The 12,901-nt window shown below is 44.8% G+C and overlaps 1 protein-coding gene across 3 annotated transcripts in view; it reads left to right on the top strand.

Moving 5' to 3' along the window:
* Nucleotides 1–9,516: 9,516 nt before the first annotated feature.
* The window catches only part of raraa (retinoic acid receptor, alpha a), a 530,677-nt gene continuing 527,292 nt past the window's right edge, over nt 9,517–12,901 (top strand). For all 3 annotated transcript variants that reach the window (XM_059638906.1, XM_048560466.2, XM_048560465.2), the window contains exon 1: nt 9,517–9,624. The gene's annotated coding sequence lies outside the window, so the exon portion shown is untranslated. The remainder of the gene's footprint in view (nt 9,625–12,901) is intronic.

The following is a 12,901-nucleotide window of genomic DNA, read 5'->3' as shown; positions in this document are numbered from 1 at the left end:
TTCTAGGAACGATAGTGGAGAGGCTGTAGATGAATCTGAAAAACCAGGTTGTGCATTATAAAATCAACACATGAGTTTTAGTGGGCACTAATAGATGGCAATGAGCACAGGGCAAGTATGTACACCAGATTTAAAGCAATTATTTTTATTCTTTTGTGAGAGATGTGGGGTTGCTGGTGAGGCCAGCATTTGTTGTCTTAAATGTCCTTGAACTGAGTGAATTACTTGGCCACCACAGAGGACTATTAAGAGTTATAGAGTAATACAGCTTGGAAACAGGCCCTTCAGCCCAAATTGGTTCATGCTGACCATGGTGCCCACTGAGACAGTTCCAATTGCCCATATTTAATCCGTATCCCTCTAAACCCTTCCTTCCCACCCATGTACCTATACAAATGTTTTTTAAATGTTGCGATTGCACCTGCATCAACCACATTCCCAGTCAGCCCATTCCATATACGCACCACTCTGTGAAGAAGTTTCCCCTCAGGTCCTCCTTAGATCTTGCTCCTCTCATCTTAAACCTCTGCCCTCTGGTTTTCAATTCCCCATCCCTGGGGAAAAGATTATACGCATTCATCCTATCTATGCCCCTCATGATTTTATACACCTCAAAATAAGATCATCCCTCATTCTCCTACGTTCCAAGGAATAAAGTTCCATCCTGGACAACACCCCCCTATAACTCAGGCCTACTAGTCCTGACAACATCCTCGTAAATCATCTTTGCACACTTTCCAGTTTAATGATATCTTTCCAATAACTGGGTAACCAAAACTGTACACAATACTCCAAGTGCACTCTCACCAATGACTTATACAACTGTATCAAAACATATCAACTCCTATACTCAATGCCTCAACTGATGAAGGCCAGCATGCTAAATGTCGTCTTCACCACCCTGCCTACCTGTAAGGCTACTTTCAACAAACCATGTACTTGTACTCCTAGGTCCCTCTATTCCACAACACTCCTCAGGAGCTTACCACTTCCTACACAAGTCCTACCTTTCCAAAGTGTAACACCACACTCTTATTTGCATTTAACTGTGTGTGCCAGTCCTTAGCCCACTTACTCATCTGATCAAAATCCCTCTACTTTTTGGCAACCTTCCTTGCTATCGATGATACCTCCTAATTTTGTATCATCCACAAACTTACTGATCATGCCTTGTACATTCACATCCAGGTCATTTATGTAAATAGGTCCCAACACCGATCCCCTGTGGTACACCACGAGTCACTGGCCTCCAGTCTGAGGAAACAACCTTCAACCATCACCCTCCTGCTTAAACTACATCTTTATGGATCTGGAATCACACAAAAATGATCAGTTAAAGATGGCAGACTTTTTCCCCTGAAGGGTCATTTTTTTGTAATGTCAAACATCAATGGTTGCATGGTGACTGTTGCTAATATTAGCTTTCAGTTAGATTTATTTTGTGATTGGCTTAAAATTTCAACAGCCCACCAAGGTGCAATTCAAAACCATGTCTACAGAAGATTCTTGTGAGCCTCTAATTCACTAAAACCAGTGACATATGTCAGTATCGTCCAGACAAGGGCCAATGGAGTTTCATAGGACATCAAGGTCATAGACGACAGAATGTTGGAGGTCACCCAGCAACACATTGGTTTGTACTGAAAAGTCAATCATTCATTACCTTGAGACATGACTATTCCAAAGTCCTGATGACTCAGCTGAGAAACATGATTGCTTTTTCGTTTTTCTGATGTAGAAACACTAAGCTTAGGATCTCATCAGTTGTATGATGACCAAGTGATGTACTGCAACGTTCTAACTTCCTCAATAGGAAGTGATAGTTTTATGGCTGTATACTACTGCCCCTGGTGTGACGGTTCAGGAATAAATTGATTATGGTTAACTACTTTCTGTAACAGAGTTCGCCAAGTATGTGCACATTGTCACTACATTCACTTGGTTGGCGGGGGGTGGGGAGGGGGCGCAGCAATAGTGGTATTATTTCTGAACTGTTAATCCAGAGATCCAGATAACAATGGCAGGACCCAGGTTCGAATCCTGCCATGGCAGATGATGGAATTTGAGTTCAATAAAATATCTGGAATTAAGAGTCTGATGATGACCGCAAATCCATTGTCAATTTTTGGAGGGAAAAACTCATCTGGTTCACCAGTCTTCTTCAGGGAAGGAAACTGCCATCCTTACCTGGTCAGGCCTACATGTGACTCCAGACCCACAGCAATGTGGTTGACTCTGAACTGCCCTCTGGGCAATTAGGGATGGGCAATAAATTCTGCCCTCATCCCATTAATGAATAAAGGAAAAAGTTCTTATTTGTGAAGCACTTCTGAATGTAAGAATGGCTCTGGCTCTGTATTTGCGAGTTATTTTTACCCTGTAGAACTTAGAGGAGAAACTGGCCATTTATACTCCATAGAGCCTCATCCAACCTAACCTGTTGATATACCCTTCAACCTGGTTGCTTCAACATTTGAGGATAAGATCTGCAGATCTTGTCCTGCATGCACTGCTTTGCACTGCCTGACAGTCTAAGCGCAAGATTATTGTCCCTGGTCTCTTGATCAACATTTATCTCTCAACTATATAAATACTTGGTCACCAATAACTGTTGTGGTTAGGAGCTTGCTGTTTCACACATTGCAACTATGACTTTACTTCAGACACCTTGAGATATCAAGGGGAAATACAAGTGCTATATAAATGAAAGATCTTCTATTTCATTAGTCAGCTGCTTGCATCATGTAGTTGAATAGTTACTTAAAATACCTTCAGTTTGCGTAATCTCATACATCTGTTTTTCTCACCATGGATTGTTTGAAACATTAAATGTTCAAGCTAATTTTGGCATTGCTGCAAGTGGAGAAATTCTGGATGTCGCAATGTTAATGCCTCTTGTATTAAGTTACTTCATAGTTTGTCCGAATTATGAGTCAAGTTTGTTTTAGTTCAGATTTCTCACCTTCTCCTTATCAATGAATCAGGCATGAGGACTTCTGATTAGTGCCTAATTTTACAAGTATCCAGTTCATATATTTTGGATTTGTTTCAACAAACACATTGATTTGGAGCCAATCTACTATCCTCTGAGAAAAAGAACAGGAAATGACATCACCAACCCAAGGAAACCTAAACAGATAAATGGAAAGTGGGACATAACACCAGCGCTTCATTGGAGGCTCACTGATGATGTTACCTAGAATGGTGACGAAACGTCTGAAAACTGCCCTTCCAGCTCAGTGAGCAAACTCACATCCAGATTTTTTTATTTCAGGAATTAATGTTTGTTTAATAAATGATATAAATGCAGCCCTATTATACATAAAATATTAAGGTCATGTTGCCCCAAGGGGTTAACAGCAAGAAAGGTAAGTCTGAAAATGCTGGAGTTTAGATTGTGGCTAGAGTTTGTCGGAACACACAAAGTTGTAACAGTTCAAAAGGCCATTTGTTTAATACAATCAGAAGAGATAGAAGAATAAAGTAGAAGGTTGATTTATTCAGTTAAAGAGCTGGAGGTATTATGCCTGTAAGAACAATGGCAGATTAGACATGTTGTTTTGTGAGCTCAAGCTAAATTAGTTTAAGCACATTCCATAAACCCTGAAAGGTTGTAATAGCTATTTATTACATCAGATTAAACAATGAATGAATGGGGAAAAAAAAGATAACTAATCTAAAGGTTGGATTGAGTGCAGCCCAGAGCAGGTTAAATGGTAGAGCTTGAAAAGATTTTCTGGCTTCAATTTATCTGGATGTTTGCTGAGAATTAGTTTCAGGTTTGAACTGATGAGGGCAGTTTGCAGTTCACTAGGAGAAGTTATTTGAAGTGTTAGTCTGGGACTGCATGGTTTTATTTTGAAGTAAGCTAACCTCTTCATTCACTGTGTGAAAGGCTGGTGAGGCTTCATCCCAATTGGAATCTTGAGGGAACTGAAAATGGATAACTGCCTACTCTGAAGGTAAAAGGGGAAATTTATAATGGTCTTCAGTTTGGAAATATTGGAAAGCAACCGGAGCAAAAGAATGAAACAGCTGCAGCTAAGAGACAAAAATTTTATCCCAGAGTCCTGGAACTAAGGAGAATCCTTCAGGGGGTGATTATTTGTGAGTGGTTCTTATGCAAGTAAATAACTTTTAAGATTGTATCTTTTCCTTACACCAAGAGTTTCTCATTACACACAAGTAGTAAGATTGAGTGTTTAATGTGCTAAAGTGTCAAATGAATCCAGTTTGATTTGTTTAATTAGTTTTTTATGACTTTTTTAAAAAACATTATCTTGTCTAGTTTCAGTGGTCCCTTACCAAATAGTATAAGCCCTTGGTGACATTGAAAGAAATATTCTAGTGGCGCTGAGAAACCAGCATCTGTTTTAGTAAAGCGGAGTGAGCAAGATTGTTTTTATATTTTTACATTTAATTTTTTACACCTATGTTAAACTCTGGAATTCCCTTTCTGAACCTCTCCTGCCTTTCCCTTGTTCTGTCCACTTTAAAAACTAAGTTTGAAAACCTAAATTTTTGATTGAGCCCCTTTACATGGTTTGGTGTCTAATTTTGTTTGAAAACACTCCTGTGAAGTGCCCTGAAAAACCTTGCCATTACCAGGCACTACACAAATGCATGCTGTTGTCAACCTGTTTGTATGGAAAATATTCTGCTTCTTATCCAATTTGCTTTTATCTGGCAGTCACCATGACAACGTGTTTGAGAAGTGACTAAACTCTTCAAACGTGTCAGGAGATGAGAGAGACAGGACAGTACTGGGTCTCCACTATGGGTGGTGTGTTTGTAATCACACAGTGCCTCTAGGCTATTTTAAATTAATCCAGTGTGTGGCAAGACTTCAGAGAAATAAATTTGGTTATATGCAAGTTGGTTGAACACTAATTAACTCATCTTATTTACACGTTAAAAGGAATGAACACAGGATAGCACACTCAAAGAAATCCCTTAATGCTGCCAAGTTCCCCTCTGCATTTTCTCACTTCTTCTGCTCTAGGGAGGACATCTATAGTTCCCATCACTGAAAGGGAATCCTTTTTTTAACATTCTTTTGTAAAATCTGTCCTCTTCACCAACCTTGCCCCTTTTTTAAATTAAGGAAAGGGAATTCTTGACTTTTATGGTTGTATTAACTGAACACTCTATGAGCTAAAAAGATGAAGGAAAATTTCTGCAGGAATTATATTATATGAACACTTTTCAACACTGGCTTGAAATTTTTTTTATCTGTGGAATTTTTATGAAAAATCCACAAGTACTTTGAGACATTATTGTACATAGTAGTGATTTGTATTTAACTGAACACGACTACAGAAACCTTTCTGTATGGGATAGTGCAGTTTTCGCTATAATAGAAGGCAGCCATTAATCTTGGGTTTGAGAATGGAATTCTGAAACTTCAAATAAAGGTCAAGCTGCCAATCACCAAATGTAACTGTCTTCTTAAAAAAAACTTTGATATTAAATTTATATATTTTTTTCCTCTTAGGGTGTGATGGCTAACAGCAACAGGGGCTTTCCTGTGACTTGAACTGAACTGTTACCTATCACAGGATGAGATGGTCCTTGCTTATGAGATGTATTCTGTTGTAAATTGCAGCTCTGGCATGCATGAGGACCTAGTTCTGTTGACAGTGTGTGTAGGCCCTAGGAACTTCCACTGGAGGAGGTGAGTTCTAGGGCCCTGCAGTGAAGAAGTGGATGATCCAACTGGCATTAGGAGTCACCTGCATGGGCAGACAGGTGGGCAGGCACTAGGAATTAACAGCTATAACATTGTCAGTCAATAGAACCCAGACAAGCTGACCCCAGGAGGGGTAGGCTAGCTCTTGCACCAATCCGTGTTGCTTAAATGGCCGGGGTCTAGGACCATGCTGCACTAAGACAGGGTTGCTAGTCCTACTGAAACCAGGAGGGCAGGTGTACACTAGTACCCATTCACGCTGACAATAGACTGACGAGAACCTTGCAGTGCTGGCCCTGGGAGGTGCAAAGACAGGCAGGCACTAGAACCCAGCTGTACGGCTCTGGCAAGAACTGGCACTACTATGTTTTAGTGCCAGCCCAACTGCTCTCCAGGGGGACAGATACTAGGATCCAGTAGAGCCCACTCGAACTGGCTGGAACAATGAGCACTAGAACCTGGCAGTGCAGACCCCAGCAGGTAGTCAGGAGAATGGGCACTGGGACCCAGCACTTCTCGCTCCAGAAAGCATATGGTAGGAGAGCCCAAGGACCCAAGTGTTGATTTTTGCTTGTACTGGAAGACCGCCATTCACTTGTACCTGACAATGCCAGCTTTGGTAGGTGGATGGTGGGTATTAGGACCCAGTGCTATGGCCTCTGACAGGCATTACGACCCAGCAGAGTCAGATTTGGTAAGAAGGTGGTGGGCACTAGGCCCCAGTGGTGCCAGTTCTGGCAGGCAGTATAACTTGGTGATAATGGGGTGCAGAGCTGGATGAACACAGCAGGCCAAGCAGCTTCAGAGGAGCAGGAAAGCTGTCATTTTGGGTCTCGACCATTCTCCAGAAATGGGGGAGGGGAAGGAGATCCTAAAATAAATAGGGACAGAGGGGGAGGAAGATCAAAGATGGATAGAGAAGATAGGTGGAGAGGAGACAGACAAGTTAAAGGGGCAGGGATGGAGCCAGGAGAGGTGAGTGTAGGCAGGGAGGGGATAGGTCAGTCCAGGGAGGATGGACAGGTCAAGCAGGCGGGATGAGGTTAGTAGGTAGGAGATGGGAGTGGGAGGAGGGGACAGTTGGGAGGAAGAACAGGTTAGGGAGGCGGGGATGAGCTGGGCCGCTTTTGGGATGCGGTAGGGGGAGGGGAGATTTTGAAGCTTATGAAGTCCACCTTGATACCATTGGGTTGCAGTGTTCCCAAGAGGATTATGAGTTGCTGTTCCTGCAACCTTTGGGTGGCATCAATGTGGCACTGCAGGAGGCCCAGGATGGACATTGTCTGAGGAATGGGAGGGGGAGTTGAAATGGTTTGTGACTGGGAGGTGCAGTTGTTTATGGCGAACCAAGCGTAGGTGTTCTGCAAAGTGGTCCCCAAGCCTCCGCTTGGTGTTCCCCGATTATAGAGGAGGCCACAACGATGCAGTATATCACAATGGCAGATGTGCAGGTGAACATCTGCTTGATGTGGAAAGTCTTCTTGGGGCCTTGGATGGGGGTGAGGGGGGAGGTGTAGGGGTAGGTGTAGCTCTTCCTGCGGTTGCAGGGAAAAGTGATGAGTGTGGTGGATGGGAGGGGAGTGTGGAGTGGACAAGGGAGTCACAGAGAGAGTGGTCCCTTCAGAAGGCAGATAAAGCTGGAGAGAGAAAAATGTCTTTGGTGGGGTCAGATTGCAGATTGCAGATGGCAGAAGTGTTGGATGATGATGTGTTGGATCCAGAGGTTGGTGGGGTGGTATGTGAGGATGAGGCAGATTCTGTTTTGGTTGTTATTGCGGGGAGGGGATGTAAGGGATGAGATGCAGGAGATACTGTTGAGGGCGTTCTTGCCCACTGAGGGCAGAGGGAAGTTGCCGTCCTTGAAAAATGAGGACATCTGACATGTACGGGAGTGGAATGCTTCATTGTGGGAGCAGTTGTGATGGAGGTTAAGGAATTGGGAATAGGGGATGGCGTTTTTGCCGGAAGGTGGGTGGGAGGTGGTGTATTCTAGGTAGCTGTGGTGGGCTTGAATGGATATTGGTTTCTAGGTGGTTGCCAGAGATGGAGACAGAGGAGACCAGGAAGGAGAGAGAGGTTTTGGAGATGTTCCAGGTGAACTTAAGGTTGGGGAGGAAGGTTTTGGTGAAGTGGATGAACTGTTTGAGCTCCTCCATAGGAGCACAAGGCAGTGCTGATACAGTCATTGATGTAATGGAGGAAGAGGTGGGATTTAGGGCCAGTGTAGGCATGGAAGAGGGACTGTTCTACGTAACCTACAAAGAGGCAGGTGTAGCTTGAGGCCATGGGGGTATCCATTGCTACCTCCTTTGTTTGTAGGAAGTGGGAGGATTGAAAGAAAAGTTGTTGAGGGTGAGGATCAGTTCCGCTGGGCAGATGAGGGTGTCAGTGGAGGGGGACTGGTCGGGCCTGCAGGACAGGAAGAAGGGGAGGGCCCTCAGACCATTTGCATAAGGAATGCAGGTGTACAGGGACTGGACACCCATACTGAAACAGGTGTTTGGGGACTGGGGAATTGGAAGTTCTGGAGGAGGTGGAGCCCGGGTGGTGTCACGGACGTAGGTAGCGGGTTCCTGAACCAAGGGGTAGAAAATGGAGTTGAGATAGGTGGAGATGAGTTCAGTGGGGCAGGAGCAGGCCGAGATAATGGGTTGACCAGGCTAGTAGGCTTTGTGGATTTTGGAAAGGAGATAGAAGAGAGGGGTGCAGTGTTAGGGAATGATGAGGTTGGATGCTGTGGGTGTAGGTCACCTGAGGTGATGAGGTTGTGGATGGTTTGGGAGATGATGGTTTGGTGGTTGGGGGTGGGGGCATGATCAAGGCGGGGTTAGGAGGAGGTGTCGGAGAGTTGTTGCCTGGCCTCAGTGATGGGGAGGTCAGTGTGCCATACTACAACTGCGCCTCCCTTGTCCGCGCATTTTATGATGAGGTTGGGATTGGAGTGGAGGGCTGCAGTTTCTGTGGGGGAGAGATTGAGGCGATTGATGACTTGGCAGCAGTTGGAGATGAAGAGGTCAAGGGAAGGTAGGAGGCCTTGGGGTGGTGTCCAGGAGGAGAGGGTGTGTTGGAGGTGGGAGAAGGGGTCAGTAGATGGAGGGTTAGGCTCACAGTTAAAGAAGTAAATATGGTGGCAGAGGCTCCCTATCTCCTCCCTGCCTAATTCACCTACATTCATGGCTCTATCCTGGCCTCTTTGACCTGTCTGTCTCCTCTTCCCCCTACCTTCTCCTCTATCTGCCTTCTATCTGCTACCCCATCTCTCCCTATTTATTGCAGAACCCTCTCCCCATCCCCCATTTCTGAAGAAGGGTCAAGGCCTGAAACGTCAGCCTTCCTGCTCCTAAGATGCTGCTTGGCCTGCTGCTTCTATCTAGCTCTGCACCCTGTTATCTCAGACAGTCCAGTATCTGCATTTCCTGCTTTCTCAGACTCAGTGGTATCTGCTCAGGTGCGCACGAGAACCAGTGATGTCAGCTCTGCCAGGCACTAGGACCCACTTGTGCCAGCTGTGGTGTGTGGGCTGGGGTGCACTAGCACCCCCTGGTACCAGCTCTGGTGGGTGGGCAGGCAGGAAAGCATTGGGTACTAGGACCCACTTGTGCCAGTTCTTGTGTGGGCTGGTGGGCACTAGGATCCAGTGGTGTCACCTTGAGCAGGAGGAGGGCATTGGGCCCTAGGACCCAGTGGTGCCAGCTTGGGCAGGAGGAGGGGGTAGGGCACTAGGACCCAGTGGTGCCAGCTTGGGTGGGCAGGAGGCGTGGGTAGGGCACTAGGACCCAGCGGTGCCAGCTCTGACAGGCAGGAGGAGGGGGTAGGGCACTAGGACCCAGCGGTGCCAGCTCCGGCCGGCGGGCGGGCGGTCGGTCCCGGGTTGTCCTGGAGCGTCTCTGAGGAGCCGCCGGATCTGAGTCGCAGGCGCCTGCCGGCTGCAGACAGTGAGTTTTTACAGACCCCCTCGGGCTCGCAGACAGGCACGGAGCAGGGGGATTCGGGGGGCGGTATCTGGTTCGGTGCCGGGTTGGGGACCGAGGCTGCCGGCGTTACCCTCTCAACTTTCCCGTGAGCGGGGCTTCCTCGGGCCGGGCAGCCCAGCCGGCACTCACCGAGAGGCGGGGAAGAGGCAAATCGAGAGGCGGGGCTGCAGGATGTCCCAGGCGGGGCCTAGGAGTAGCCAGGGAGAAATTTAAATCCTGCCTGTGAAACTTTATCAAAGGTAGCAGCAGCTCCCCAGAAACTGTCCCAGTGGGTCTGGAAGAGGATGGTCTCTTCCTTTTAAAAGTTTATCTGGTTTATCAGCAATTAGCTCTGGTTTTGAATTTCCCAGTGGATTTTAGCTGCAAAAATGTTTGTTTTCGCAGTCATCTTGTGGAAAATATTTATAGTTTGAGGCAAAAACCAGGCATCTCACCCACGGGGTAGTTTTACTTTACTTGTCAGTTTCTTTTGAAGTGAGTTGTTGCAAAGAATGTTTTCTGTGCTTTCTTCTGAAGTATTTGCATGGTTAATTGTGAATGTCTGTGCATTTCCACTATTTTGCATCTGTTTTCTTCTCCCCTCTTTTAAGATCTGTTCTCTGAATCTGAAGGTTTTAGGCCCAATATCCCACCCCAGGATTTCAGTGAAATATAGGCTGACACTCCCAGTGCAGTGCTGACGGAGTGTTGCATTGTCACCGATGCCATCGTTCACATCACAATATTAAACCAAGACCCTGTTGGCCCCTTCAGTTAGGTTTTAAACAGTTTCCCTGGTGTCCTAGGATGGTCAGTAACTATTCTTTGATCATCATCAATTAAAAAAATGATCTAGCCACAATAGGAATGCTGTTTGTGGGATCTTGCAATGCACAAATTGGCTGCCACTTTTCCTGCATTTTGCCAGTGACTGCAATGAAAAAATTTTTTCTGGATATCTTGTCCTGCAGATTTCATGCTGGTTACCACTGCTGCCGCACAGCTCCAGGGACCTGGGTTTGGTTCCACCCTCGGGCTGCATTGAGTTTGCACATTCTCCCTGTGTCTGCGTGGATTTCCACCAGGTGCTCTGGTTTCCTCGCACAGTCCAAAGATGTACAGGCTAGGTGGATTGGCCGTGCTAAATTTCCCGTAGTGTTCAGGGATGTGTAGATTAGGTGGTTTATAGGGGGATGGGTCTGGGTGGGATGTTCTGAGGGTCGATATGGACTCGCCGGGCCAAAAGGCCTGTTTCCACACTGTAGGGATTCTATGATCCTATGAAAAGGTGAAACTGTAGTGTCCACCTCAAGTCAACTCGCTTAGCATTGAGACATGTAGTACTCAAAATCAGCTCCACCAGACAGGATCTATTGTTTGTGTACCTGACACCGGACACCTGAAGCAACTGCCCCATTTCAACTCGGTCATGACAGAAAGGCCACAAGAGAAGGCAGTGAATACATTGAGAGATTTCATTGGGAACATACGGAGTCAAAGTCCATGTTTCAGAGGATGCACACAAATCTTGAAACAAGTCATCTATCTGACTGTTCAAACACTATTTACCCCACCTATGCCAGGATCTGCAGATGGCATTTTGAATTTGTCAGAAATCTCTGATCCCATCCAACCAGAATGGACATGTGTCATCCTGAGAAACTGCCCGTGAAGAGATGAATTCTGAAGTAACCTGTGTTTGCTTCCCCTGAAGGTAGTCAGCACTTTACTGTGATCTGGCTCCACCGATGCCAGTCACTGCCTGATGCCTTGTTGAAGTTGTTTTTAATCCATGTTTTGGGCAGTGAGAGTTAGTACGTTACTGGCATCTGGATTGTCACTGTGTTTTCACCTGATGTCAAAGGCACGCTGTCCCAACATGGGCTCACTAGTTAACAAACAAGCAAAAACCTTAGATGGTAATATTCACCAGCCAGTTTATTTACTTGCTGTGTAAAAATTGGATCACACAACCAAAACTTGCAGGTTTCTTCACTGGCTCCTGCTGAAACAGGATGAGTGCGAGTTATCATAGTCGACCTCAACCCCTTGATTGAGGGCTGGGAAGAGTTTGAAGTCTGTCCTGCCTTGTGATGGAAGTAGGTTGGGTGCTCAGTGAGGTCTGGTTTATATTGAGTGCGATGCCTTCTGTGTTCAAAAAGTTGGTCAGGGATCAGTGTTTTGTGCTGGCATGTTGAATGGCCATTCAGTTGAGGCATCAGATGCTATTGGTATTCATGCACTTCTGACTTCCAAAGGTTAGTACCTTTCAGAACGGATCAGGATTGGAAAAATTTCTAAACGCATACTATGAACCTAATTTAGATAAGTAACATCATTGATATCCTTGAGTGATTTCAAGTTTCTGAACTCATTGTCTAGTTGGGATAATTTATTTTAAACTGCAGAACATTGTTGCATTTTCCAACATCATCTGAGTCCCACTGAGTTTAATATTTTGTGATCAGCATAGCATCTCTATGATTCTCTGCTTGTACTACACTGGTGATAGAATTTCTCAGGAGATGAAGTTATGTTTGCATTGTCAGTTAGTAGCAATGACATTTACTGTTGTCATGAGCATCATTGGACATCCTTGTGTAACATGCGTTTGGACGCATACAGAAGCATAATTAGCAGAAAAAAGCTAAACTTGAAGTTGTAAGTATTTTTATATCGGAAGCACTTGTGTTTAAAGATCTTTCCAGTAATTTGGTTAACATTTCTCCTTTCAAATTACTATCTTGTATCTTATGTGATAGAATAATTGTTGCACTTTATTTAAAAAAAAGTTCTGTTACAATACAATATTTTTGATGCATAAAGCTTATTGCATTTATTTTATGTGTTCTATTTTTATGTTCTAAGGTCTGAAATAGGACTATGCTTTTATAAAGGCACACAACTTTTTATTCATTTTGGTTTAATCATAAATATTTATATATACATTATATTTTTTAAGAGTGCACATTTGGAAAAGAACATGCCTACAGACTTTTGCAAAGCTGCATTCTTCGCAGTTTTTTGTCTTTCATATTTCCCTAGTAGTTCAGTATAGCATTTGGTGTGATACTTAGTCATACAGATCACGTGTGATGTGGTAGTACCCTATTTTGTTGTATGGCTGTGTACCAGAATGGTTATTGTGATCTAGACTGACCTTTCAGTGAGGGAATGCTGCATTGTTGCTGGGACTGTCTTTCAGGGCTTTTAAACTGTGGCTCCATCAGTTGGATGTTGAAAATCCCTCAATTTTTCA

Source organism: Stegostoma tigrinum, chromosome 31 (genome assembly GCF_030684315.1).
Source record: "Stegostoma tigrinum isolate sSteTig4 chromosome 31, sSteTig4.hap1, whole genome shotgun sequence".
In the NCBI taxonomy this organism is placed as follows: Eukaryota; Metazoa; Chordata; class Chondrichthyes; order Orectolobiformes; family Stegostomatidae; genus Stegostoma; species Stegostoma tigrinum.
This window is presented reverse-complemented; position numbering and strand designations above follow the sequence as displayed.